Below are 26760 nucleotides of genomic sequence, written 5' to 3'. Positions count from 1 at the left end.
GTGAAATTCTTCTCTTTAATTAACTCATTGCCACTCTTGGACCAAAATATTTATCTAGTTAAAAAAGAATACTAGTTTGCATTGATATTCCCTGTGTCAATCTTAGTGCTCACAAATACATTTTTTTAAGGTTTTCTTTTGGGGGGAGGGGGTTAGGTTTATTTATTTATTTTTAGAGGAGGTGCTGGGGATGGAACCCGGGACCCTGTGCGTGCTGAGCATGTGCTCTGCCACTTGAGCTCTACCCTCCCCGCTCAGAAATCATTTGAAACTCAGTTCTACTGTGGGTGGGGCCGCAGAAGTTTCTATCAACAGACAAAAAGTTATGCCCTGTCTGGTGAGGCATTGTTACCGGGCCAGATTCCGCCTGGAACTCTGTTCCTTTGAGATGAGTTGTTCTTTCCAGGCTCCCGGGTCTGGGTGGGCCTGTTCCACCACCGCCCAGACCTGCTCATTCAGCGGGAAGACATCAAGCTCAGACTCACGGCTGCACGTGCAGCGTGATCGTTCCTAGGTGGGAACTCATGTATTTAGTATCATCTATACACAGGTCTTGCTTAAAGGGAGCGAATTCATGAGAGAAGGAATTTTGTTTGTTTTCAACCATGGAGCCTCCAGCCTCCAGATCTGGTGTAAAATTTACAGCTAGAAGAGTGGAAGTTGCTTCAGGAAATCTTGTTTTTCTTTTTTCACCCGTAGGATTATCTCTACTAGAGACAGACACACAGTATAGATAATTGGGTAGGAAGATCCAAGCACTTCTGGTCAGATCAGAGCCCCATTGGGCCTTTTGACTCGAATGCTAGGCTTCCACCATGAACTGATTGGCTGTTCATACCAGGTAACAGTGGCCCACGTGCCCAGTGTTGCTGTGAGTCGTTCCTTCTAAAATGCTTAACCTACTCTGTGTTCAATCGGTTCTCTGTTCATCGTACGCACGCATTGAAGGATGTTAAATCACGTGGTGATAGAAGTCTAAGAGCGCGCTCAGTCCTTCTGTAGGTGGGAAGGTTAGAGCCAGAGGCGGGGAGGGGCTGGTCCAAGGACACGGCTGCCATGACTGGAGCCAGAGCAGGACCTTGTTCAAGTACACTGATCACTCAGCCAGTGACTTTCCTCAATTAAATAAGAAATAGGAGTGCTGCTCTGCATGAACGTGTGTGTGTGTGTGTGTGTGTGTGTGGACGGGCTGGGGAAGCAGGGAGAGGGAGGAGACATGTAGAAGTTAGTCAAACAGTCTTTGTTATTTTTTTAGTACATTTAAAAAAAAAATTGAAGTGTAGTCAGTTTACGGTATTGCATCAATTTCTGGTACACAGCGTGATGTTTCAGTCATACATATACATACATATATTTGTTTTCATATTTTTTTCATTATAGGTTATTACAAGATATGGAATATAGTTAGTTCCCTGTGGTCTACAGTATGAACTTGTTGTTTATCTATTATGTATGTATATATTAGTATCTGCAAATCTCCAACCCCCAATTTATCCCGTCCTTCCCCCTCACCGCCCCCGGTAACCGTAAGTTTGTTTTCTGTGTCTGTGAGTCTGTTTCTGTTTTGTAAATAAGTTCATTTGTCCTTTTTACAATTTTAATTCCACATATGAGTGATATCATATGGTAATTTTCTTTCTCTTTCTGGCTTACATCACTTAGAATGACCATCTCCAGCTCCATCCATGTTGCTACAAATGGCATTAAAACAGTCTTTAAAATATGAACTAACGGAGTGAGACAGCATCATCGCCACAGGTTTGGTTGATGGTCTAGACACCTGTTTTCAAAATGAAACACACAAAAGAAAAACTCTGCACGTGTTCTTCAAACCCTTGATAGTGAGGCCTAACCTCATAGTCATCACATTTCATTTCTGTGTGGAAATGTGTACTCAGAGCTGTGAAGGAATAAAAAAGTACATGTTTATAGCTCCTGAGCTCTCAGGAGGTGCTCTGGACCAAATGTCTGTGCCTCCCCAGACTCCTGTGTTGAAACCTGACCCCCGATGCAGTGGTCTTTGGAGGATGGGCCTTCAGGGGGTGATTAGGTCGAGGATGCAGCCCTCGTGAAAGCTACAACAGGCCAAGACCAGGTCTGTCTGCACCCAGAGCTTCATCTCCAGGGTGTGCACACAACAGGCGACCCACAGTTGAATGAGTGACCACGTGAGCGTCCGTCTCGGCCCCATCGTTCTTCAAGGGTGAAGCTCCTCCCCCTTCTGCCAAGCAAGGACATGGTGAGAAGATGGCCGTCTGACCAGGAGGCAAGTCCTCTGCAGACACCAGATCGGCCAGGTCTTGATGGGACTCCAGTCTCCAGGGCTGTGACAAGTAAATGTCTGTCATGTAGCCGCGCAGCCCCCTCATCCTGGTGTGCACACTGCTCCTCCGCCTAAAATTCCTTCCTGCCCCCTTGTCAAAGCCCCAGGGTTTCCACCCACTGAAATATCGCCCCGGTACTTTCTCTGACGTGCCCTCCAGTCCCTGAATTCGCATCATGTCTACGAGGCTGTGAGGCTCTGGGGGGTGGAAGATGGTGCTTCGTGATGTCCTGGTCTCAGTTCCTCACGTGCCGTTTCGTCTGGGTCATGTGTAGCATTGTGTCTCTTTCCTGTTTTCCTTGATGCCTTGTGTTGTGCTGTGTACTGATTAGGACCTCGGTAAAAAGAAAGATAAGAGGTTATTCATCTAGGAGAGCGTTTGCCCAGTCATCCTGCTACACAGACACTGTAGAGTCAGTGACATTGAACCCCACCCAGGGGACCTAGTTACCAAAATGGGGTGTCATTTAGCAGCTAATGTACTACAGTGAGCGTAAAATGAAGCTCAGAGTCTGCTGAGGTCAAGCCTCCTGCCATCCTGGGCCTCGAGGCCCACGGGAGTGGGATCTCCCGCCGTCTTGGTGCTAACCAATTTATGTCCTGTTTGCAATGGCTGTGTCATTCTTTTAATGGTTGTGCCCTGCTCAGAGAACGGGTCACCTGGTGCCCCAGGCTCTCCTGTGAGAGACAAGGAGAGGCGCAGAAAGGGGGGCCAGCTGCGGGCTGAGAACTGGGCAGCAGGACGTGCAGGCCTGCACGTGGCTTCACCCTTGAAGAGCGATGGGGCCGAGACGGATGCTCACGTGGTCACTCATTCAACTGTGGGTCGCCTGTTGTGTGCACACCCTGGAGATGAAGCTCTGGGCGCAGACAGACCTGGTCTTGGCCTGCTGTAGCTTTCGGGAAGGGGAAGGAGGCCGACCTGGATGAAGTAAGCACACACCTCAGTGTGAATTCCAGGCCTTGGAGGAGGGGTGGCTGCAGGGATGGAGGGGAGAGAAACGGCTGAAGTAGCAGCTTCTGCCCAAGGCTCGTGGTGTGAACTGTGGCTGCTGCTTGCCTGAGCGCCCCGCGGGGGCCCACCCCGGGGAGCGCTCACTCCGGGGCACTGTGGAGCGTATGTTTGTCGTAAATGCCCAGTGTTTGTGTGAGTGATGAATCCCAGGCTGAGAAAGGACCTTGGTGTCTTCAATCTGATACCCATCCTCCAGGCGGGATCTACCGCATCCCTAACGGTGTCACGTTCTCTGAGTACGGCCTCTCGGGACAAGGCCAGCAAGTGGGGACAGATACCTGGCTGTACAAAGGCCATCTGAGAAGAGAGAAGGAACACGTGAGCCCAGATCAGGCCCGAGGGTGCCTGGGACAGTGGGGGAAATGCACATTCAGAAAATGAACCGCTCTAAAGCGGGGGTGTCTCTGCCTTCCAGGAACGCCAAGGGGAGGCCATGCAAGTGGATCAAGGGACACCTGGGGTCTAACAAACTCTGCTGCCCTGAAATTCCTACCCGGGTATTTAACACGATGTATTCTAACCAGTTCTACACTGTGGGGTAATTGTTTTCGATACCACTAGATGCCATGGTGGCATGACACACCTGATGCCAGGAGCAGAAGCAGCACGGTCGCTGAGACCAGAATAAAGGTCGGTGCTTTTGTGACCAAAGCCTGCGGACAGACGTCGCAGAAGTCCCTCTGCTGCCACCTAGTGGCGGCGGCATGAATACGACCGCCCAGCGGTACAGTCTGTGAACACCTAGTTTTTGATCCACATCCGTCTTTCCAACAGGAAGCCTGCAGTCCTCTCCTAATGCTCTGTCTTGACCAAAACTAACAATCATTTTTTTCTTCAAGAATTCTTATGCATGTTTAAAACCAGCACCATAAGATATTAAATTACCACTTTCAAGAACCTAAAAGCTTTGTCAGCAATTCAGGGACTAGACAGAAGATGAATTTAACAGCAGTCTCTAAAAACGCTGCTGTATTTATCTAAAAAAATATGCCTCTGGTTCTTGAGCACTTAAATTCCTTTATACCCCTGGGTATAGCCATCTGAAGGCTAGGGGCTGTGGAAGTTGGTCCCCAGTTGGTTGTCTAGCTTTTTCTGGGTGGTGTCTGAAAGGATTTTAAAAAGTGATTGCAATTCTGATGTCTGTGTGATGTTTCCCGTTATGTGGGAGAATAAAGGGAAAGGACCGTGAACTTCTGGCTCCGTGGGGCCGTGGCTGTGTCGTGTTAATCTCTCTCTGTTGTTCCATATGGCCACGTCCCAGTAGGTGCTGGTTACATGCTGATGAGTGGGGGAGGGGCCCTTGTCGGTGGTCTGGGGGGATCAGAACTTTCTGGTACTGTCTCTCCCTACCATTTTCTGGAGTGAAATGCAGCCTAGTTGGAAGCCCTGACTCTCACAGGTGGACTGAGGTGGGCACAGAGGGTGGAGAAGGGGCACTGAGAGCCTGAGGTGGGCTGCCCAGCCTTTCCCCCCTTTCCTTCTGCTCCACAAAGTGACAGGTTCCGGAGGCCATGCAGGATGTGGGGCAGCAGCTGCTGACTGCAGGTCCTGGGGGCAAACAACTCAGATGGTGCTGCTGACGAGAAGACGGGTGTGCCTGGGCCCCTGGGTCCTCACCTCAGGGTTTGGAAATGGCACTGATGTGCCACAAGGAAGGGCAAGAAATGCTGAAAGCTTCTGTACCCAGCCCTCAAGCTCTGACTGATGGTCCGTAAGTCCTTGCTGGCTGGACCCTGGACCCTTGGGTCTGCTCTGTCCCTGCCTTTCCCGAGTCTCTCTGCAGAGTCTTTCTCATATGCTCTCATTTAACTTGAGTTGGCCAGAGTCAGATTCCGGGCTTGCAACCAAGAGAACCCAAATCAACCCCACTTCAACCCTCTGCAGTGCAGCTCCCGGAAGATTCCAGATCCCCGAGCCTGGCCGAGAACCCTCTCTCCTCGGTTGGTCTCAGTGGGCCGCGAATGGCTTTCATGGCCCTGATGCCCAGCACCACCTCTGCCTGGTGATTGGCATGTGATACGCGCTTGTTAGATCCCTTCGCTAAGAATAAACAGAGCAGTCGGGGAGGCGCAGTTTCCCAGGAATAGATACTTCCCACCATTTTTAATTAGAATCTTTGAACAATGTATACACTGTCCGCTTTAAGCAGCCCAACCTGAGCAGGGTTCAGCCCTTTCTCGATGACTTATGCAGCCCCCGCAGTTGCTCTGCGCTGGCATACAATTCCGCCCTCAGCATCCCCTGAAGGGCTCCGGTGGGTCTGCAGCCTCTCTCCTGTTGCCGCTGTATTAGCCCTTATTTGTCAATGTTCCTTTGCTGTGTTATTTCATGTTTTTATGGAAAGCCTGGTTAGGTATCAGAGATGCAGAGATGTGGCCACGGCTGCATTCTGTAGGAGAGCACCGTCTGGGGAGGGGCCAGGCAGGTGACCAGGAACTCGGAATAGGCAGAGATGTTCTGCCGGGAGCACGTGTGCAGGGCTCGCCATCCAGACAGGTGGTCAGAGGGAGTTTCCTGAAGCTGAGCCCTGAGGGCAAAGGGGAAAGGCTTTCTGGACTTGGGTGGCGGTCGGTGTTAGGGGACGCCTCCCTTCCTCCTGGAATGGCGTCAGCTCTGGGGCTCTCCGGGTGCTGCTGTGTTCACGGAGTGCCCCTCCCTGCCCCGCCTGAGTCCTGCTGTCATGGGTGGCCTGAGTGGAGCCCCATCTCCTTGACTGCAAGTCAAGGAGGGCACCCTGAGAGTCCTCCCCCGTCTGGAACATTTGAATTGTCCCTGGGAGAAAGTCTCTTCCTGGAGGTCAGAGCAGCAGGATGACACCCCTGTTTCTTGCCCTGAGGAGAAGCTTCACGGCCGTGGGGGGAGCATGGGGCTACCAAAGGGAGGCACAGACAGTGGGGGAGGGCCGGGGACACCCGGATGCTGGCTCTAATCAGCCCTGTCTTTCTTACAGCCTGCTGGTCACGCCTTCCCTGGATCCCATGATGCATTCAAGTACTCCCCGATACATTCTTAATTATTTAGTAAATAATTGATAAGCAAAAGAGCCCTGGCACATGCAGTGCCCTCATCTCTGAGACCCTCACTGGCCGGGGGTCACTGGGGACAGGAGGACCGAAAAGTGGGCTGCCTGCTGGAAGAATGTCTTCCCGTGCACCGTGGGTGTTGTGGCTCCAGCAGTGCTTGACGTTTCTGAGCAGGTGGGTGTGTCAGTCTCAGCTGTCAAAGCCACCTTGGAGGCTACAGTCACACGCAGGCTGGCTCCTTACAGCCCATCAAGGTCAGACGCTTAGTTCCGAGCACCGGCCACCCAGGAGGAGCCCCCTACCTGCCATTGCCTCTTCTGGGCCTTGTCACCACACATCTCAGCCCGCCCTTGGCTTCAGGTGACCACATCGGCCTCGTCCGGGTCAGCACTGCGTGCTGCTGACTCAGTCCTGGACCTCAGCCTGTTTCTCTGTGGTGCAGCCTTGGATTTTGTGCTTACTCGTTTGCTAGCAAATGACCACTCTCTGGAGACTGGAGTTTTGACTTCTTATGTCCAAGCTGAAAATGTAAAGAGACTGTTGAGCCACGAGGGGGCCAGCCTGTGTGGGAACTTCTTAAGGACCAGCCAGACACTCAGTGACTGAAAGACCTGTAATCACTTGAGGCAACCATCCTGAACCTGAGGGACAGCTGAGGCCCAGCAGGTCCCAAGGGATGGTGATGAAACCTCGGAAAAGTGAGAAGCAGAAACAGCTAAAAGGAGAAACGTCTGGAGCACATAAGGAGGGGGTGAGGAGGAGAGCTGGGGATCTGGGTATCTCCTGGGGCCAAACCCTCGTGGGCTGTCATCCGCATCCTTGAATGTCCCAAGGCTGGTGTGGTCCGGGGAAAATTAGACTTCCATCAGTCCTCATTTGGAGATTTTCCCAGGCGTCTGTGGACGAGCATCTGTGCCCAGAGTTGGGGCTCAGCCCTGAGTCCCAGTTGCTGACAAAATTCAACAAAAGCGTGGACTCTGATCCTCATGGTGGGAGCAAAGTTCAGTCCAGTTTTCAAGGCCAGTGTCGCCTCTGTCCTTGCACTTGGCTCTCCCATCCCACGCCTCTCAGAGGCACTGAGTGTGTCAGGAAACCGCAGGTCATCGGAGGCACTTCCATCCGAAAGCGCAGAGCTGAACAGGTCTTCAGGGGTCACGTTCACCCAGGCAGAACGCCACGCCCACTCTCTTGTTCCTTTGCAGGCGCTTGCCGTTCTGAAACACAGAAAAGGTTTCTCCCCTTCTGGAGAGGTTTTCTGGAAAGGACCTTAATGGGCAAAGTGAGGCTAGCAGACGCTGACCTGCCCTCTGTCTCCCCCCGCACTCCCGGGCCGCCGGATGCCTACCGGGCTCTGGGTCGTTGCCTCAGTTCTCTTCCTGCCAAGAGAGATTTGGAGGGGAGATAAGACGAGGTGTTCTGATGAAGTGGCTTTTAAATATAGAGCCAGGCTGGCCTTCTGGGAGGTGGGGGGAGCCGGAGGCCGGGAAGGCTGCGTGGTCCGCGCTGGGGTGACGGCCCTCAGCGGGCTGGCCGGCGCCCAGGCCGGCGCAGCAGGGAGGGAAGTGAAACAGCCGGGAAGGTCTCGCGCGGATCCCGCCCTGAATGAACAAAGCGTGGGGCTGGGCTAAGTCCTAAAAAGTCGGGGGAAATGCCGGAGGATGAACGCCCCTTGAAAGAAGTCGGCAAGGCTGGCTGTAAAGTCTCGGCAGAAGCCCTGGCGGGGCTCACCGGGGGCTGGCGCCTGGGTCTGAGTCGGGGGACCCGCCTCATGCGGCTGCGACAGCAGGCAGCCCCCGGCTCCAGCCCTGCCAAACCCGGACGGGGTGGCTCTGAGGGGCAGGCGCCTCGCCGCGTCCGCCGAGAAGGGGCAGTGCCCCCGGCCGGCCGGAGGAAGCCCACGGAACTTGTTCCTAGTGCAAGGAAGGGGGTGTTTCACAATTACTGTCTAAATCAAGCACAAGCTCGTCTCTTGCCTGTGTGCTTACTGAGACTTTGCAGGGGAGCAGAAGGGCTGCAGGAAAGTGGGGCGCCCGAGGGCAGCCGTGACCCAGGTCTCGGGCGAGCCCCTGGGACAGGCCACCAAGCCGCTGAGCTGTCTTCTGCCCCTGTAGTTGAGTCTGTATTTTTCTAGAATTTCACACAAATGGAAGCACACCGTGTGTGCTCTGTCTGGTTTGTTCCACTCAGCACTGTGAGTTTTGAGATTCAGCCATGTTTCTGCCTGTGTCAGTGCTTCAACCCCTTGTTACTGGTGAGCAGCATTTATTGCACAGGTGTCCCGATCACCTGTTGGTGGACATTTGGGCTGTTTTCAGTTTGGGCTGTTACTACCAATGAAACTGCTGTGACATTCATGCGTATTTGTGCACTTACGTTCCTCTGTATGTACACTTTCACTTCTCTTGGGTAAACACCTAGGAGTTGAATGGTTGGCTTGTACGGTATGTGTGTGTTTAATCTTTCAAGAAAAAACTGTTTTCCAAAGTGGCTGTACCACTTCACATTCTCACGGACAGTGGGCAGCGTTAGGAGGTCTGGTTGCGCCGCGTGTCTCGCCAGCACATGGTGTGGTCGGCCTTAGACGTTATTCATTCTGGTGGGAGTGCGGCAGTCCCCGAGGGTGACTCTGACGCACATCTGCCCGCCGGTGACTTTGGATGGTCAGTGTCTCGCGCACGCTTGTTAGCAGTGGACCTCTGATGAAGTGTGCGTTCAAACCTTTAGGGTATGTTTTTACTGGTTCAGATGAATTCTTACTAAGTTGTAAGAGTCTTTGTTGGAATTTGTTGCATCTGTGTTTTGTATGTTTTCTCACTATGTCTTTTTGAAATTTCTTTTTTCATTTCCTTTTGAAGAGCAAAAGTTTAATTTTGACAAAGTCAAATTTATTTGCTTTTTCTTTTGCACTTTGTGCTTTTTGTTTCGTGTTTAAGAAATCTTGGCCAAAACCAAAGTCAGTAGGATTTTCTCTTCTGCTTTCTTCTAGAAGTTTTAGTTTTAACTCTTACATTTAGGTGTTTGATCCATTTCTCTTAATTTTTTTTTTTTACTGAAGTATAATCAGTTTACAATGTTTGCATTTCTCTTAACTTTTGTCTGTGGTGTTGGGTAAGGGTCCAGGTTGATTTTTCTGCCCGGGACACCTAATTGTTCTAGGACCATTTGTTGAGATCATTCTTTCCCCCTTGAATTGCCGTGATACTGTTGTCAAAACTCAGTTCACCGCATCTGTGTTGGTCTGTTTCTAGTCTCTTCTGTTCATCGATTTCTGCATCTTTACACTAAAACTACAGCATCTTACATACTGTAGATCCATAATACGTCTTGAAATCAGGGCCTTCTAACTGGGTTCTTCCTTTTCAGAGCTGTTTGGGCCATTCTGCCTCCTGTTCCCTTGGCCGTGCCATCCCCACCCTCTCGGAACTGCTGAGGGGCTGTCTGACGTCTTGACATTCATCGGTGCTGGTTCCTTACCGGTGTGCTCGTAGCCACCCAGGTGCAGAGCTGCCCCCACCTCCAGCTCCCTGCCCACGTATCGCCTGGGTTCTCCTCTCCCCTGGGAGGGTCGAGGGGACCTCAGGACAGACCTCAGGACAGAGCAGAGCTTGTGGGAGAAGAAATCTGCCCTTCCTGCATGGGGAGTTTCTGCCCGAAGGCTGCCGGCTGAGCCAACTTCCAAGTGGAAAAACGTGGTCAGATTCTGCCCAGAGTTCTCAAGGTCTGAGCACATCAGACATAAAGACATGTTTTTTTGGGAACGGTGGTGAATAGCAGGGGAAAGGGTGGGAGATGTTCCCATGGCTTCTCTTTGAAATTCTTTCACCACAGCATGACAGCGTTTGTACAAAGAGGGAGTTTGCTGGCAGGTTCTGAAGGAGCGAGGGAGACAAGGTTGTTTCCAGGCTGCCACCGCTCTTACGTGTATATGGCGTTTTTCTTCTGGATGACGAATGCTGTACGAATGCTAAACGGCCAGTCAGTCCTTCTACCTCCACCCCCAACCGTGAAGTGAAGGCCCCGGATGAATTGTTCGAGGTGAATGCAGATGGCCTTCCACCCAAGCCCACCCATCCCCAAAGCCAACAGCAAGTGACGGAGGAACTCCTGTTTTATGTGCAAATGTGCAGTCATGTAAATGTGCACATTTACAAACTGTGCTTCAGGAGACAGCAGGGAGAATGTTTGAATTATATTCTTTATAGAAACGATAGAATTTTAGGGCAAGAGGGAAATGTTAAATCATTTGATGGGTTTTGTTTCATGGGTGAGGCCACTGACAGACAGACAGATGAGTGACACTTGCAGCCCGAGGACAGAGCCACCTAGAACCCAGCTCTCCGTGCTCCCTGCTCAGGCGCCCTCCCCACTGGGGAGCACACACAGCAGCACGCCCTAACTCCCCACCCGCACGCCCGCGGCGGAAAGCACACCAGTGCCACGCGGTTCCCACTGGACCCACCTCTTCTTCTCCCACTGGAGACCCAGGCAGCCCCGTGCTCAGCAGGGTCAGCAGGGGGAACGTGGGAAGGTGAGCGCGGACTTCGGAGTCTGCGGACTGAGTGCAGCGTCCGTTATTTCATTGATGGCTGGAAGCTTGGACAAAACTGCTCCCCTCTCTGAGCTGCAGTGTCCTCCTTTACGGAAGGGGGATAACGCTCAAACCTGCCCCACCGGTCTGAGTGGAGGATTCACCGTGTCCGATCCTGTACAACAGCACACTCCGGAAGTGCTCAGCCCTTGTAGGCTGCGATGGTGATGGCAACTGCGATGGTGATGGCGACAGTGACTCCTTTGTGCCATGTGCTCAGGCCACATCCGAAACCCAGTGGGGGCCGCCATTCCTTCCTCCATTCTCCTAGTGTGTCTGGAGCATTGAAATTGGAGCCCTGCTGTGCCCCACCCCCAGCTGAGGCTGAGCCCAGACACCCTGTCATCCATCTCAATCCTGGGCTGTGTTACAGGTTGGAGTCCCTACTTCCAGGACCTCAGAAAGTGACCGTATTTGGAAATGGGGTCCTTGCAACTGTAGTTAGTTACGATGAGGCTGGGACCACCTGGGCTCTCTCCCGGCCCAGCAGCGTCACCTTTGCCCAGCGCCTGCTGGCTTTCTGAGCTCCGCCGATCCTGTCACCAAGTAACCTGCTATGGCTCCCTTGGGAGTTCCTGGGGGTGAGACAGACAAGTAGATCAAATATTCTGCCTAAGAGTTCACTGTACCTTTTTATGGCTAGGAAACGTCCACCGTGGCAGGGGTTGGGGGGTGTAGCTCAGTGGTAGATAGAGCATGTGCTTAGCATGCACGAGGTCCTGGGTTCAATCCACAGTACCTCCATCAAAATAAATAAACCTAACTATATCTTCCCCCCACCAGAAAACAAACCGAAACAACCCAAAGCGTTTTAAAAAAAGAGAAAATGTCCATGGTAGAAAAATCGGAGGAGCAAAGTGGAAGAGAAAAATGGCAATGTATCACACCACAGGACTTAGAGACCACGCAGCATTTTGGTGTATGTTCTTTTAGACTTTTTTCTCATTTCATTCATTCTTCGTTCAATCGCTCAGTTTTTATTTCATCAGAGCAATACCAGCATAGGGTCTCTTAAAGCAGCCAAATGGTTCTAGTTGCCTGTCTCTGCCTCCCCGGCTCCCTCCAGATTCTCACTCGGAAGAGATCACTTTCAGTACTTTTACCGGCCTATTCTGGCTCTTGCATATCGAGTTATTTCCAAAGCGCAGACGCCACCCGTTGACTGGCTGTTGTGGCAACCCGTGGTTCATCTTTCCGGCAACGTCTTTGTCTCTGAAGCTCCTCCCCCCCCATCACCCTAATTTGGCAAGAACGTTATTCAGAAGGTTAGTACATGTGCACAGGCAATCTTCACAGCTGGAAGCTGCACAACACCACGGTCATTTGTCCTTCCTCCAAAGGTAGCAGTCACCTGGGTCCTTGGTTTTCAATTCTCTGCACACTCCTCAACGTCTCATAGCTCACAGTGCGATTGTCCTCAAGGTGATTCACATCAAGTAATCTACAGGTTCCTCCCCTGCCCCCAAAGACCCCCTCCTGGAGGCCTCCGTGTTCCTCCTCCCTGTGCCCGCTGGCCTCTGGGCCCGAGTGGCTGCCGTCCTGGCCCTCTGCGCTCGCCTATGCAAGTCCCTTTGTCTTTTTCCTGTGTGCTAGTCCCGCTTTCCTGGATGACCTGCCTTTCCCTTTCTTTTTTTTTTTCTTTATAAAAAATGTTTATTCACAAAGATCCTTAATTGGTGATAATAGAGAATATGTCAAGAAATTCATTTCAATTCTCTGTTTTTTTTCCCAGTGGTCTAACTAGCATTGCTTTATTTTATATTATTTTTAATTTTATTTTTATTTATCTTTTTATTGAAGTACAGTCAGTTTACAATGTTGTGTCAATTTCTGGCGTACAGCATAATAGTTCAGTCATCCATATACACACATAGACTTGCTTTCATGTTCTTTTTCATTAGAGGTCACTACAAGATGTTGAACATAGTGCCCTGTGCTACACAGTGTAAACTTGTTGTTTATCTATTTTATATATAGTAGTGTGTATCTGCAAACCTCAGACTCCCAGTTTATCCCTTCCCACCCCTGCCCCCTCCGTAACCATGAGTTTGTTTCTGCGTCTGTGAGTTCTTGTTGGACAAGTAATGCTTCTGTGAACCTCAGCATCCTGCGGTTGGCTGCACGTGTGTGTGCATTTGTTTAGGGCAGATGTGTAGGAAGGGAATTTATGGGTCTTAGAGGATATGTTTTTCCACCTTGAGCAGGTGTGACCCGTGTTCCAAAATAAATGCTCCAGCACACCTTCTCATGAACAGCTTTAGTTGTTCCGCATTTTTACCAGTACTTGGCATTGTCAGGGTTAATCTGAGCCATTCTAATGGGCATGGATTGGTGTTTCATTGTGGCTTTAATTTGCATACACTTCGTGACAAATTTAATGACATTAAACGTCTTCAGTCACTTACATGTCTTCCTTCTTGGAGTGCCCACTTGAGTTTTTGCCTGTTTTCTATTATCTGTCGTTTTCTTATTGGTTTGTCACAGTTCACTTTATTCTGGATATGAGTCTTCATCAGATATACAGTTGCAAATATTTTCTTTCTTTTGATGACTTGCTTTTTCACAATGTTCTGTTTTTAAGGTTGCCTTGGCAATTCTAGGCTCTTCCATTTCCATATGTATTTAGAATCAGGTTGTCTCTTTCCACACTAAACCAAACCAAACCAGAACCACAAAATTCTGCTGGGGTTTTTATTTGAATCATATTGCATCTAAAGTTCAATCGGTGAAAATGACATATTTACAATATCCTTCTTTCAAGTCATGAACACAGAATAGCTCTTTATTTACTTGGGTTATAACATTTTCTTCCTCTAAGATGTCTTCCAGTTTTCTGTGTAGGGGTCTTATAAATCTTCTGTTAGGTTTATTGTACATGTTATTTTTCTCTGCTGTTATTTATATGGTATTTCTAAACTGTCATTTTACTTTTCTTTTATGGTGCTATGTAGAAGTTAGTTTTTGCATATTGACTTTATGGTCTTCAGTGTTACTAAATTTATTTCCTTGTTCTAACACTTCATCTGTGAATTTTTCTTCTTGGATTTCATGTAGACACACACTTCTTGTCTGCAGGCCAACAGCCTGAGCGGAGGACCCACTTAAACCCAGACTCATGACCCACAGAAATAAATGTGTGTTGTTTTAAGCTGGTAATTTGGGGTAATTCGTTACACAAGACTTGAAAACTAACATAGATAGAACTTCATATTCGGAATGTATCATTTAAAAACTTGGGAGATGAAAATCTCTCAGGGAAAAAGTAATACAGACAGTGGGACCTGGAACATACTATTTCACTCCTAAAATCCCAGGAAATCAGTGGTAGAGACGACTTTTTTAAAATCCCACAGAAAAGACCCCACTGATTGAAGCAGAGGCCGATTCGTCACTCTTCCTGGCCTGTGTGCCTCTTGTTACGTGACTCTGCAGCTCCTCGGGCTGCAGGGAGAGTGCGTCTCTGGCCCCTTCATCTACTCAGCAAGAACATCCTTAAAACATAGAAGGAGGCTTGTAAATCGAGATAATCTGTCACCGGCCGGCACTAAGAAGAAACACTACAGGGGGTTCTTCAGGCAGAAGGAGATGACTCCAGACAGAGGCGCCAGATGCAGGGAGACTGCAGGGTGCTGGGAAGGGCACAAGTGTTTAAAACACGCACAGCCGTGCCTGTACGAAGCAATGGCGGTTATGCCTTGTCAAGTTTAAAATGTATCTAGAATTAAAATTCAAGATAACAAAAGGCAGGAGGAGGCATAAATGGAGTTAACACCACCTACAAGACAGCTGGCAGGCGTGGGTACCAGGGCAGCGCTGTGGCAGCATCCAAGGGGCTACACGGTGACTGGGACCACGTGGGGTGAGAACTGTCCAGAGCCTGGAGAAGCCCTGAGCAGCCAGGGGAGCAAATGGGGTCACAGAGGGAAAGGAGGGAGGGTTAGGGCAGGAACTGACAGTGAACGTTCCTGGTGTTGGGGGAAGGCCTGTGGTGGGAACCTGAGTCTAGCCCCGAGGCCCAGAGTGACCCCCACGGGAGCAGCTGTTTGCTCATTTTACCAGAGGATGCCGCCCGCTGATGAAGACACCAGTGGACACTGTTCTCAACTGAAACTGAGACACACCCTGTGATCTCTTCATCTCTCTTCTGAAAATTATTGTCTTTCCCCTCCAGTACACACCCGCAAAATCAAAAACATAAAGTGATAAAAGCTGGAGGTCTCTGGTTGGAACTGTGCTCTTCTCTGTGGACGCTGTGTCCCGTAGAGCAGTTCCGGGCAGAGAAGGGGCTTCAGAGCAAGACAGACTTGGGCCTAAATGCATCTCTGCCCCCTAGTGCTCGTGAGGCCCTGACCAAGCTCTGTCACGCCCCAGCACCAGTCTACTTGTCTATAAAACAGGAGCAAGAGTAGTTACAATAATTACACACACACATCTAATTCTGTACATGAAAGTATAGCATACAAAGTATTTTAAAGTACGAAGTATAAATATGATCATGTGAATATAATTTATAGGTGCAATTATAAAACAAAACGTCATATGATTATATATAACTTTGCATATATGTAAATATCAATACAGTAATTGCCTAGAGGAGTTATATTAGCTATGATCATTCCATTATTTATTTTTAAAATTTTATTTTTTTATTGAGGTCTAGCTGATTTACAATGTTAGTTTCAGGTGTGCAGCAGAGTGATTCAGTTATACATACACATACGTATGTATTTCCTTTCCAGATTCTTTTCCATTATATGTTATTACAAGAAATTGAATTTAGTTCTCTGTGCTCTACAGTAGGTCCTTGTTGTTTATCTATTTTATATGCAGTAGTGTGTGTCTGTTAATCCCAAACACCTAATTTATCCCCCCCCCCAATTTGGTTATTAATGAAATGATACGGTACGTCAGAAGGTTGGCTTGTTCCGAGCTTAACAAATCAACCTGATAGAAACCAATAGCGTCTGGGGAAAAAGAATGATCTGTGGGAAGGTTTGGGACATGCGTATCAAGGACTGTCTCAGTGACGGTTACGTCCCCGAGGGTGAGGACGACCTGGCGTGGGAAATCCATGGGAGAGACCCCGGGCTGCCGCCTCCTGGGCCTTCACAGCTGCTGCTTCTGACTTAGTGACACTTTCTAAAAAAACGTTTTAAATTGTGAATGACTTCACACCTCCCCAGGAGCACAGAAATCTAACAGGCACTTCCAAGGTCCTCTGATGGCTTAAAGGTATGTGAAGATTTCGCCATTTCTGCTTAGAAGCGAATCCTTCTAAGAAGCCTTACGGATCCCTTCCTTCTTGGACCCTCCCTCCCCACCCAGTTCCAGGCGTCATCAGCATTCCGGCCCACGTCCGGCCGCTTGGTATCCATAAACAATGACACGGGTTTTCGTTTGTTGGAAACCTTTAGATAGATGGTATAGACGGCGTATTCTAAACATTCTTTGCAGATTACCGCTTTCCCCTCCTCAGCTTCTGGAAGCCGGTGGCCTCGCCCCCGTGTCACAGAGGAGGCTGACCCGAGCACAGGCCCCCGAGGCCTCACCTTGCCCTCTGCTGCGGCTCTCGTCCGCTGGCCTTCCTGTTGATGCTCCCGGCCTCTGCCCTCGTGGTTTGCCCCCCTGGTTCCTGCCCTGGCCCTCGGCAGCACCCGTTCTCTGCTGTGACTTTAGACCTGCTGAAGATGACCTGCATCTCCCTTCAGCCGGTGGTCTGGGACGTGGGTAGGTGACACACAGCTATCATGAGAAGATAAAGCAGGAGAAGGAGGTGAGTGTGGGTGACTGGTAGTCCTCCACGCGGAGCTCCCCTGGGGTCCTCCTTGGGTCTTCATTGTGTGTCGCGAAGAAAAAGCTGCGGTTTCACAGAGCGAGCAGAAGCAGGCGCCGACCGTGATTTACTGCGCTCATCTCACTCCGCGGACTTTGAGGCTCGCACGCCCCTCCTCACCTTCCCCTCCTGCACCCCACTTCGGGATTTCGTGCGGCCCCAGGGAAGGCTCCGCCTCCTTATCCCTGGTTTCTTGGAGGAATTAGAAATTGACCTCAGAGCCCACTGTTCATCCTTTATAATCACGTCATGATTTGAATGTCATTCTTCTGCAGTCTGAGTGTAGTCATTCTCAACTAATGCTTTTGGAGTCTTCTTAAAGTCTTTTTTTTTTAAGCAACACTGCTGTAAATAGTGTATGTAAATATCTGGACGCTATGCGGACGGTCCTAGTTAAGCATCTGAAGTCCAGAGTGAGCAAAACCAGGAAGAGAGCCCGGCGCAGAATTCTTAACCCTTTGTATTCCTGTTGTACTGCACGTTGCAGCAGTACAGGCGGCAGCTGTGAGACAGGGAGGTGACCACACACTTACAGGAAGGGGCGCGGCTGTCGGGGAGGGGCCTGGTACAACGAGGGTGAGAAAAGTTCAGGGTCAAGAAGAGTCTCCTGGTCCGGTCCTTGGTCCAGCTTTGAGAGAGCTGCAATGCTTTCTTTCGGAACGCCAGCTCTGCCTGGGTTCTGTTTCCAGCTCTGTTCTTTCTGGGCTCTGGCACCTGACCCCTCTGCGCCCGGAGCAGAGCTCAGTCGGACTCCACCGAGGACCAGAAGCAGGAGCTATGATTCCAAATCGGGCGGGAGACCTGCAGGACCTCCTGCAGCTTCTCTGCTAACTGCTTTGTGTCGGTGGCTGCGTCGTTGTTCATCTACAATAAACATTATTCTTGTGATGCAGACACGGGAATTTTACTTACTACATACATGTTTCCAAAGCTAACTTCACGTTTTTTCTAACCTCCCTCCTTTTTTTTTTTTTCCTGCAAAGTTTGGTGGCGTTACCACTCCATTTAGTCCGTCTTCCCACAGTGGTTTTCAGATTTTCAGCTAAAGAACTTTCAGTTTCTTCTTCTGCTTTGAGGCTCTCAGCACAGCGTTCTCGGTGTTACGCACATCAGAATCACTGAGTGCTTGGCATCGCTCTCTCGGGCTGATTGCCCCTGGATTCCTCTGTGGGGAGCCAGTGGCTTCCCGACAGCCACAGGCCCTGCCGGGATGGGACGCAGTTGCCCGGGCTCCTCTCCCTGTCCCCAGCGCTTGAAATTACACTTTCACCCGAAAGAAGGGCTCCTGGTTCCCACCACATGATGTGATTATTTCTGAAAGCCCTGTGGGCTCCAAAGAGCTGTAATTAAGGAGCAAGGGATTCCTTCTGAGATAATTGAAAGGCGGTGGCAGAGACCTGGGAGTTAAATACTTTTTAGACCATATTTCTCTGCACATTTTCATCTTTAAACTCTGTTCCTTGCCTGCAACTGCTTCATTTCTGGATGACCACGAGCAGTTACATTAAGTGGAAGCAATGGTTTGGATCTACCTGAGACCTCTGCGCGGTTGATCAACCGGACGGTGCAACTTGCCACCTGCTCCGCGGTCTGACTCAGCGACCCCTACCCACCCCTGGGGCTCCATGTGGCCACCAGGAGTCACCATTAGCAACGAAGCAGGATTTGGTCTGCTGAGTCCTGCAGGATGGAGGCTTCCTCCCTTCTCCTCCTCCTGGTCCTGGGGCTGCTGTTGTGTGGCAAGTCACGGAGCCCCGTGGATGAAGCCATCAATGTGAGATCCAGGATGTCACCAGCTCCCTAATCCTTTTTTTTCCTTTTTCAGTTTTATTAGGTAGAATTATTACAGTTTGACTGCACATACACATTATATTTCATGTAGATATTTATAGACAATATGCTGCACATATTGTTTTTAGTTTACACATGTGTACTGATCATCATTTCTAAGAACAGTTTAGAACTTTAGCTTTTTAAACTTACATAGTTATCAAAGGAATAAAGCCAACCACAAAGTAAGAATCAACAGAATGCAGTAATTCAATCATGAAGGACAGTCAAATGTGCTTGCACATTCTCAAGAAATCAATCATGTAAAAGTTATAAATAATAAGGACTTCATTTGTGTCCTTATTTTTTCTTTTTAGATTCTGCATATGAGTGATGCCATATGGCATTTTTCTTTCTCTTTTTGGCCCACTTCACTTAGAATGATGATCTTCAGGTCCATCCATGTTGCTGCAAATGACATTATTTTATTCTTTTTTTATGGCTGAATAGTATTCCATTGTACATATTTACCACATCTTCTTTATCTAGTCATCTGTTGGTGGACATTTGGGTTGTTTCTGTGTCTTGGCTGTTGTACATAGACCCTAATTCTTGAGGTAATAAGGAATCTTGGCTTGGATTGCCGGAGTGTCCCCTCCAGGGGGAACTTGGCCACCTGCTCCTCAGGTTTCAGTGTCACTGGCTACACGTGTGGCTCCACCTGTGGCTCGTGGGTCATACTTCCCAAGACCACGTGGAACTGCCAGCGCGGGTGTGGACTGGACAGGAGCCCACTGCCGTCACAAACAGGCCATGTAACGTAAGGTTGCACCTGCAAGGTGCAGGCCTGGGGGCACAGCCAGCCTCGGAGGGTGGAGTCATGCCACAGAAAGGGCATGGCTAGCCTCAGAGGGGCGGGGCTGGAAATAAACCCTGAGAAGAGCGAAATAAATAAATAAATACATCCAAAGCCCCTTCCTTTCTGGCTCTCTCCCCAGAGGACGGGAGGAAACTTCTCTGTGTTCTCACGGCTCTGTTCCCACCTCTGTTAATTGTGCTCACCCACTGCCTTGTAATACCTGGGTGTCTCCTGTTTCCCTGGGGCCCCGTGGACACACGCAGGGCAGTGGTGCCCTGCTCAGTGGGTGCCCTTCCTTTACCCCTGGGTTCTGATGATGCTTTGATGTCACTGTTATTTTTTTTCTGATGATGCTGTGATGTCACTGACTTTCTGCTCTGCCCCCCCTCACGTCTCACAGCTCTGCCCCCCCTGTACAGTGCCCGGTGTCTAATTGGCCCTCGATAAATACAGCTACGTGAAGGAGTTCTGGTATTCTTTCTCTCTCTCTTTTTGCCCCCGTCGTCACAACGAGGGTCGCTGGGTGAGGGGCAGGCTCTCACCCCTGATCAAGAAGTCCAGCTCTTCTAGCAGAATCGTGGCTGGTCAGAAAGGTTGGCAAGGACGGGTCCCACAAAGTAGTCTCATTTAGCAGCCCCTCCTTGGGGTGGGTCCCTCCACCGTGTGTCTTCTCAGACATTGGGTTGGAGGACGTTTGAGTAGCACCACCCAGGGTCACTCCCAGGACCGTCCCTACATGCCAGTCCCAAGGTTCTAGACTTGAAGCCCTCATGGATGTGAAGGGCAGGCAGATTCATGACAGTGAAAGGAATATTTTCAAGGAGTCCTGCTCCTGACTCACGTGTTGCTAAGTGCTTATCTCTGGTTGATTCGACTTTCCTTCAGCTATAAAATACACAGGTGCAGGAGACAGAAGACGGATACCCAGCCACCTTTGGACTTTTGGATCCCACAGGTGGATGAGCCAGACTTTGACGGCATGCTAAGAACCTAGAAGTTTCTTGTAGCCAAATCTCTATGCAGATGTGTCTTGGCATCACCGTGGAAACATCCCCACAACAGTCAAATAATGAGAAGGTAATGAAAGAGGTGGGATATAAGAAACTTAAACAGAACAGAAGTGCAGAAAAGGCAGTTGAAGGAAGAAGCAAGAGGAGGAATCAAAGAGAGGCGGAGTCAATTATGTTAAAATCTAAGATTAGGACTTGGAATCTTGAGTGTTAACAGGTTTAGAGCCTATTTGAGGCCTGTTCCAGTGGACGACTGTTAAAATTAATAAAGGGAAAGCTCACTAAACTGACGTCTGGAGGCCAGAAAGGGCGCTCTCGTGCATGTGTCACTCCATGTCAACACATCCCACCAGGAAGAGACTTACCTTGCATCTCCTGCAGGAAGTGACCCTGCCTTGCCACCCAGCAGGAAGAGGGAAGATTTCGCCTCACCTGGCAACAGCTCAGCCAATGAAAAGCCACGATACTTCAAACTCCCAGTTTCCTCCAATGATCTTGTCGTTTATAACAGCCCCTCCCAACTCCCTCTTCTCCTCTACGAAAAAGTTCCCCTCCCTGGCTCTACCAGACTTGCATGTGGTCCACCATAGTTGCATGGCCCCAAGTTGATACTCTTCGCTGCTCCCGTGTAAACCCGATACGCTGGTAAAAACAACTGGCTGTTTTATGGTTTTAGGTTAACACTACTATGATGCCCTAACAAGTAGAGTTTTTTGTTTTTCACAAATAGAATTTTGATTTATGAACTTTATCCTCCTCACCTGCTTCAGGCCTCAAATGGTCCAGGGGGCTCAGACAGTGAGGCCTGACCCGTCCGGCTGCTGCCCGTCCTGGTCCCCAGCCTGCTGGGTGGGCCGCTGGAGTGCTGCGGGAAGGACAGAGTGTGAAGGAAAAGCCCAGCTGGGCTAACAAGCTAACTCACAAATCTAAGTGTAACAAGTGTCGGATTACTGATCTGAGGTCTGCTGGGCTAATTTGTAAATCTGAGTTAATTATTGTTGGTTTGCTGATTCCCTGTTCATGTTTTTTTTGCTAGCCAGCTGGATTTTCAAAGAGACATATCTGGCCTTGAAATGTTGGTTTCCTGCCTCCCTGCCTCTACTTTTGTGATAATGATGTTGCTAAAGCGGTTCCATGCCTATTGGCCAAATACCCCAAGCTTGTAGTTAACCCTATAAAACCTCATGCACACATCTTGGAGGTGCTCAGAGCTTCGGAGCAGAAGCCCCTCTGAGCCCGCCGGCGTAATAACTCTGAGTACTCCAACCCTCCGAGTGGTGCTTGTTTCTTGGCTGGCCTGTCATTTCCGTAACAAGAGCAGTTTGGTGGGAGCAGCACAGCCCTCTCGTCAGAGTGGAGCCTGTGAACCTTGACATCACCTAAGGACAAGTGCTTTTTCCTCCTCAGATGCTTCCCCGAAATTATGGGCATCTCCTGTGGTTTCTTGTCTGAGAGTAAATGCTAACTAGTGCCCAGAGTCCCCATCACGAGCTGCATCTTAAACTGTGGGTCCTACTGAGTGGGAGGAGTGTCTGGGGTGGACGGGGGCTCTGTTTGTGTGGTCCCTGTCCCTGCTGGCATAGCCTTCTTCTCCACGGACCAACATGCGCGGATTTCCTGAGAGTCTCCTTGAGTCTTGGGAGGCTGCGTCCCAGCTAGCTACCAGGCAGCGCCTTTGGTGGGGGCGGGTGTAGCTCAGGGGTAGAGCGCGTGCTTAGCATGCACGGGGTCCCGGTTCAGTCCCCAGCACCTCCGTTAAAAATAAACACGTAAGCAAATAAAATTTATGTAAGAAAAGGCAGTTACTTTTTTCCTGGTGAAGATGATGAGGAATAAGGTTCCACAGAATCACTGCGACCCCTCGTGGGCCTGGCTGGGATTGCATCCCAGCCTTGGGCTGTTCCGAGTAATAGCCCCTCCGGTCCCGCCGTCCCGCCAGGGGGCCGCCTTTGCTTTCTCTTCTGCACCGGAAAGCCTCCCGGTTGCCTTCTCGACAGCATTCCCTGAAGAGCAAGTGTTCCAGAATAGCAATACGTGGAGGTGGCATGCCTGACTCCGTGTGGCAAGGCGACCCTGTTAATCTGCTTCTGTCTTGAGCTGAGTTTTCAAAACGATCTCCGCCCTGTAGACCCAGGATGGGGCCGACAGGAAGTGTGCTCGCGCCCCCTGGAGTTGGGGACGCTCCCTCCCAACGCTTTTCCACCTCCCTCGGTGACCTCCTCATCCCGAGGCAGTGGGCCTTTACGGTTCACCTGCAGCAAATACACTTTTCTCCCCCAGAGACAGGTTTCCATGGAAACCAAACCAAGAGGGAGCACTCTGGAGAGGCGGAGTTTGTCAAGCAAAGTGTGGCGGAAACCACAAGAGAGGTGAGGGGAGAGGACACCTGTCTTAGGCTGCATTAGAGATGTGAACAGAAACACAGTCAAAGGCAGAGGAAGCTTGTTAAAATGTAAAATGTTTTAACAACGTTTCTATTTAATGGGAGTGAAAGACCCTAGAAGAATCAGAAGGCCATACGTAGAGCCCCTCCCGTGTGCGAAGGGTGCTGCAGAGCGCTGGGAGGGGTCGGGGTCAGATGTGACCCTGCCCGCGGGGGGCTTGCAGCCTCAGTGCGCACAGGTGGTCACACCAAAGAAGAGCAAGGCACGAAGGCACCAAACGAACTGGGCCAGCATCAGTGGGCAGGAGGCACGAACGACTCTCACTTCAGGCCGCTCAGATCACTTTGGGGGCCAGTCTGTTCTCACTGCGCTGCTCTGTTGTACTAAAATCAGCAGTGAGGACAGAGCTGCTCCAGGGCGGCCCCGAGGAGCTCCGTCTGTAGCCCTGGTTCTCAGCCCCCTCAAAGGAGAAGTTTTAAAGTAAATACTGGAAATAGGAAGGCGTGGTTTTACAGTGCTGGTGGTGATCCCGGGGAGAGGCAGAGTTGGATGACCTGGGGGAGAGGACACTGGTTTACAACCTTGGCTGCCTGTGTGAGTCACCTGGGGCGTTGCAAAAAGCACTGGTTCCTGCCCCCTCCCCACCCCCACCCCCACCCCGGAGGGCAGGAGGGCCTGTGCACTGGGAGTTACAAATTCTCCCCAAATGACCCCAGTGCCCAGCCAAGTTTTAGAACCACTGAGAGGATCCTTTTCCCATCACTTTCCTCCTCCGGGTTCAGTGACACCCCCAGCCCCCAGCGCGCACGCACACACACACACAAACACGCACCTGCCCTTGCTCTTATAATTCTCAGCTTTGTAGAAAATGGATTATATATTAAACGGAGAGGGACAGATTTCAGAATACCAAGATTCAACTATCTGTTTAATATGCTAATGAGGAGAGTGCCGTGGCGGGAGGTGTACTGCTGCAATGGCTGATGGGAAAGACTTACCTTGAGGCTCTAACAGGTGCCTCTGGGCACCTGCGACATAATTTCCCTCCAGCCAGCTGTGATCCTGACTCTGAGCCAGTGTGAGTGAAGTGATGTGTCTGTGCCAAGGGTCGTGAACTCATAGCAGGCTTTCCGGTGTCGGTCACACACACTGTCCCCCGTGTCCCTGCTGTCCCCTTTCCCCGGGCCAGCGTCCCTGCGGCCCTCTTCTCCTGCATTCTGTTTGCACTCATGCTTTTCCTTCTGAATCTCCATTAGAAAAAAAAAAGACAGGAGTTTAACAGAACGAGGAGAACTTGTTCCATTTTCTGACAGTCGTGAGCAAACTTGAGGCCGTAAAGGAGAGTTGTGTTTATTTTGTGTTTTCTGGTGGTCAGCATCGGCCATGACACGTCACATGCTGCTGGTTTTCCATTGTTTGAGTGATGGATGGTTCGTTGCAGGGATGAGGAGTTACTTACTTGGTGTGATTTTAGGAATGTTAGGAAAATCCTGTTTTCCCCTGACAGTCAAGTTCCTGTTGAGGAAGATCGGCCTGGTGGTAGGCGGGACAGAGTGCACCAGGGGCTCGTGGGCTGAGGGATTTACCGCAGGAAGATGGGGGAGGCACAAGGAGATCCTACGCTGGGGAAGTGGCAGGGGATGAAGGAAGAGGTTGGTTGTTGGTTCACAAGACATTCGAGGGCAGATTTGATGGGATGGGGCACTTCTTAGGGTGATCACAGGACCTCAGACCTGCGCAGAGGGAAGAACAGTGGCTGACGTACAGGGTCAGGGAGAAGGAATTGGTGGCGGGTTCCATACATATCGAGCTTGAAGTTCCAACGAGAGTCCACGTGGAAATGCTCAGCGAGCAGTCGGAGCTGAAGAGAAGGTTTAGAACCAGATGCACAGATTGACTACCTCAGACGTGCGAGAGCACTAGCAATTGGCATGGCGCGGAAGAATGGACAAAAGGGAAAAAGAAAGTAATGCCAGAACTTTGGAAGAATTCCGATGTTCATGGTATCTGAACAGCAAAAGGTGCCAACGAAGAACCAGGCAGAGGGTGAGAATGAGAACCAGCATGTGACCCAAGCCAGGCAAGGAGAGCTCCTCAAGGTGCTGGTGGTTAATCCTGTGAGACGCTGCCGAGAGGTCACGTGTTCCAGGGCCTCCCACGAGCATCGCCTGTTTCGCTGGGTCCCCACGTGCTCACCCCTTCCTTCTCTCCCTTTGGGTTTGAGGCACCTTTTCCCACTTTCCCTCTGGATCTTGGTCCACAGCATTTCCATCCTCTTGGTCCTTTTTCATCTTCTGCTCTTTCCTCCGGTATCGATGCTCTTGCCGGGGTCCTGTTCCGAGCCCTCTTCTTTTTGGAAGCCACAGACTCTCCTGCACGAGGCCATTACCACTGTGACCAGCACCAGGTCAAGGAAGGGGACCTTGCCAGCGCCTTCCTGAACAACCCCGCACTTCTCACATAAGCAGCCACTCTCTGATCTTTCTAGCCTTTGCCACGTACCTACTTTTCTTTATCGTTTTGTCAGCCCTGCCTGTCTGCTTGACTTCTGCGTCTTTGAGATGATCGTGTGGTTTTTATTCTTCAGTCTGCTAATGTGGCTGTCACACTGATTGATCTTTGGATACTGACAAGTCCTCACGTCGCTGGAATAAATTCCAGTGGATCATGGTGTACGATCCTTTCACTGTGTCGTTGGAGTTGGTTTGTTAGTGTTTTCTTGAGGATTGCTCTATTTCAAAATATGTCTTTTGAGTCTATTTTAATTCCTAGGTGTCCCTTAGAGTTTTCTTTGGAAAAATCTCACCGTAAGTGGTATTTTGTTCTTCGCTGAGAAGCATAGAATGTCTGATTGTCATTTTTGTCCTGCTAGCAGCCACTGACAACCAGTGCCTAGATTCTTCACTTCATTAGAAACCGCCGAATGGTAACAGTCCTCTTCATCATTTCTTCTTTATTTACTAGCTGGAATACTTCTACAGAGAGAAACTTGGGCTCATCTCCTATTTGATCACCCAGTGGCAGAGTTTTCAAGGGAAAGGCAGGATCATAGCTTGAAATCTTCTCTGTATTTGCTGGTTTTCAACATAGAGTCAGGTCCCTAGCATCCTCTAACGGCAACTGATTATGGTTAGGGTGTTTTCTGCGGAGGGCAATTTAGAAACTCAGGGAGCAGATAATATTTGATGTGTTTTAACTCACCACAGCTGTTATCTTTATTAGCGCTCAAATTGTTCTCTCTTTGGTCTGTGGGAGTCTTTCTAGTTGATTCCTTCATTCTTTGACCAACTCTCACGGTCTTTGATGGCTTTCTTGCTGAAAGATGCGATTTTCCAGTTCATGTACTAGATTAACAACAGGCAGTCCCCTCGACTCCTTTCAGCCTTCTTTTCTTTATCTGTAAAGGGGATAATGGTGTTGATCCTATTGTGTGATTGTGGCAATCAAGTCAATAGTGCATGTAAACTATTGTAGTATAAAATCTGTGTAAAAAATACAAGCTGTTATATTTTTAAAGCCAAAACTTTTGACACCTCCTTTTCTCTCTTTTCCCTGTTTATTCCATGGCCAAGTCCTGTTGATTTCACCTTTAAACCCACTTCAAATCCAGTCAGTTGTTTACCTCCACAGCCACCGTCTTGATCCAAGTCATTGTCATTTTTCACGTGGACACGTTCAGTAACCTCCTAATCCATCGACACGCATTCAGTCTTACTCTCTCCAGTCCGTTCTCCACAGAGCAGACTGACGCCTCACTGCTCAGATCTATTCAGTGAATAAAATGTAAGACCTTAGCTGATGATAGGGCTTGAACGACCCAGCCTTCCTCCCTGCACGCTCCTTCTCACTCAAGATTGTGTGGTTTCAGGTGCTTGGTAAAAGCAGTCTTTGTTTTGGAAAAACTCAGTCCTCCACCTCTTGTGTCTCCTTTACTGATCACACAGAATACTTCATG

At 49.8% G+C, this 26760-nt stretch overlaps 2 long non-coding RNA genes across 14 annotated transcripts in view; one reads left to right on the top strand and one right to left on the bottom strand.

The window, feature by feature from the left end:
- LOC107033044 (uncharacterized) overlaps positions 1-26760 on the top strand; it is an 81366-nt gene that overhangs the window by 12507 nt on the left and 42099 nt on the right. For 3 of the 13 annotated variants that reach the window (XR_012062484.1, XR_012062489.1, XR_012062490.1), the window contains one exon: positions 1663-1939. The exons of the other annotated variants lie outside the window; for them this stretch is intronic. This is a non-coding gene — a long non-coding RNA (uncharacterized lncRNA). Of the gene's footprint in view, positions 1-1662; positions 1940-26760 lie in introns of those variants that run through there. 13 annotated transcript variants of the gene reach the window in all.
- Positions 1822-21037, bottom strand: LOC140687846 (uncharacterized). The gene is made up of 2 exons (XR_012062493.1): positions 20787-21037; positions 1822-2658 (listed from the first exon to the last, which is right to left on the bottom strand). It is a non-coding gene; the product is annotated as an uncharacterized lncRNA (long non-coding RNA).

Source organism: Vicugna pacos, chromosome 20 (genome assembly GCF_048564905.1).
Source record: "Vicugna pacos chromosome 20, VicPac4, whole genome shotgun sequence".
In the NCBI taxonomy this organism is placed as follows: domain Eukaryota; kingdom Metazoa; phylum Chordata; class Mammalia; order Artiodactyla; family Camelidae; genus Vicugna; species Vicugna pacos.
This window is presented reverse-complemented; position numbering and strand designations above follow the sequence as displayed.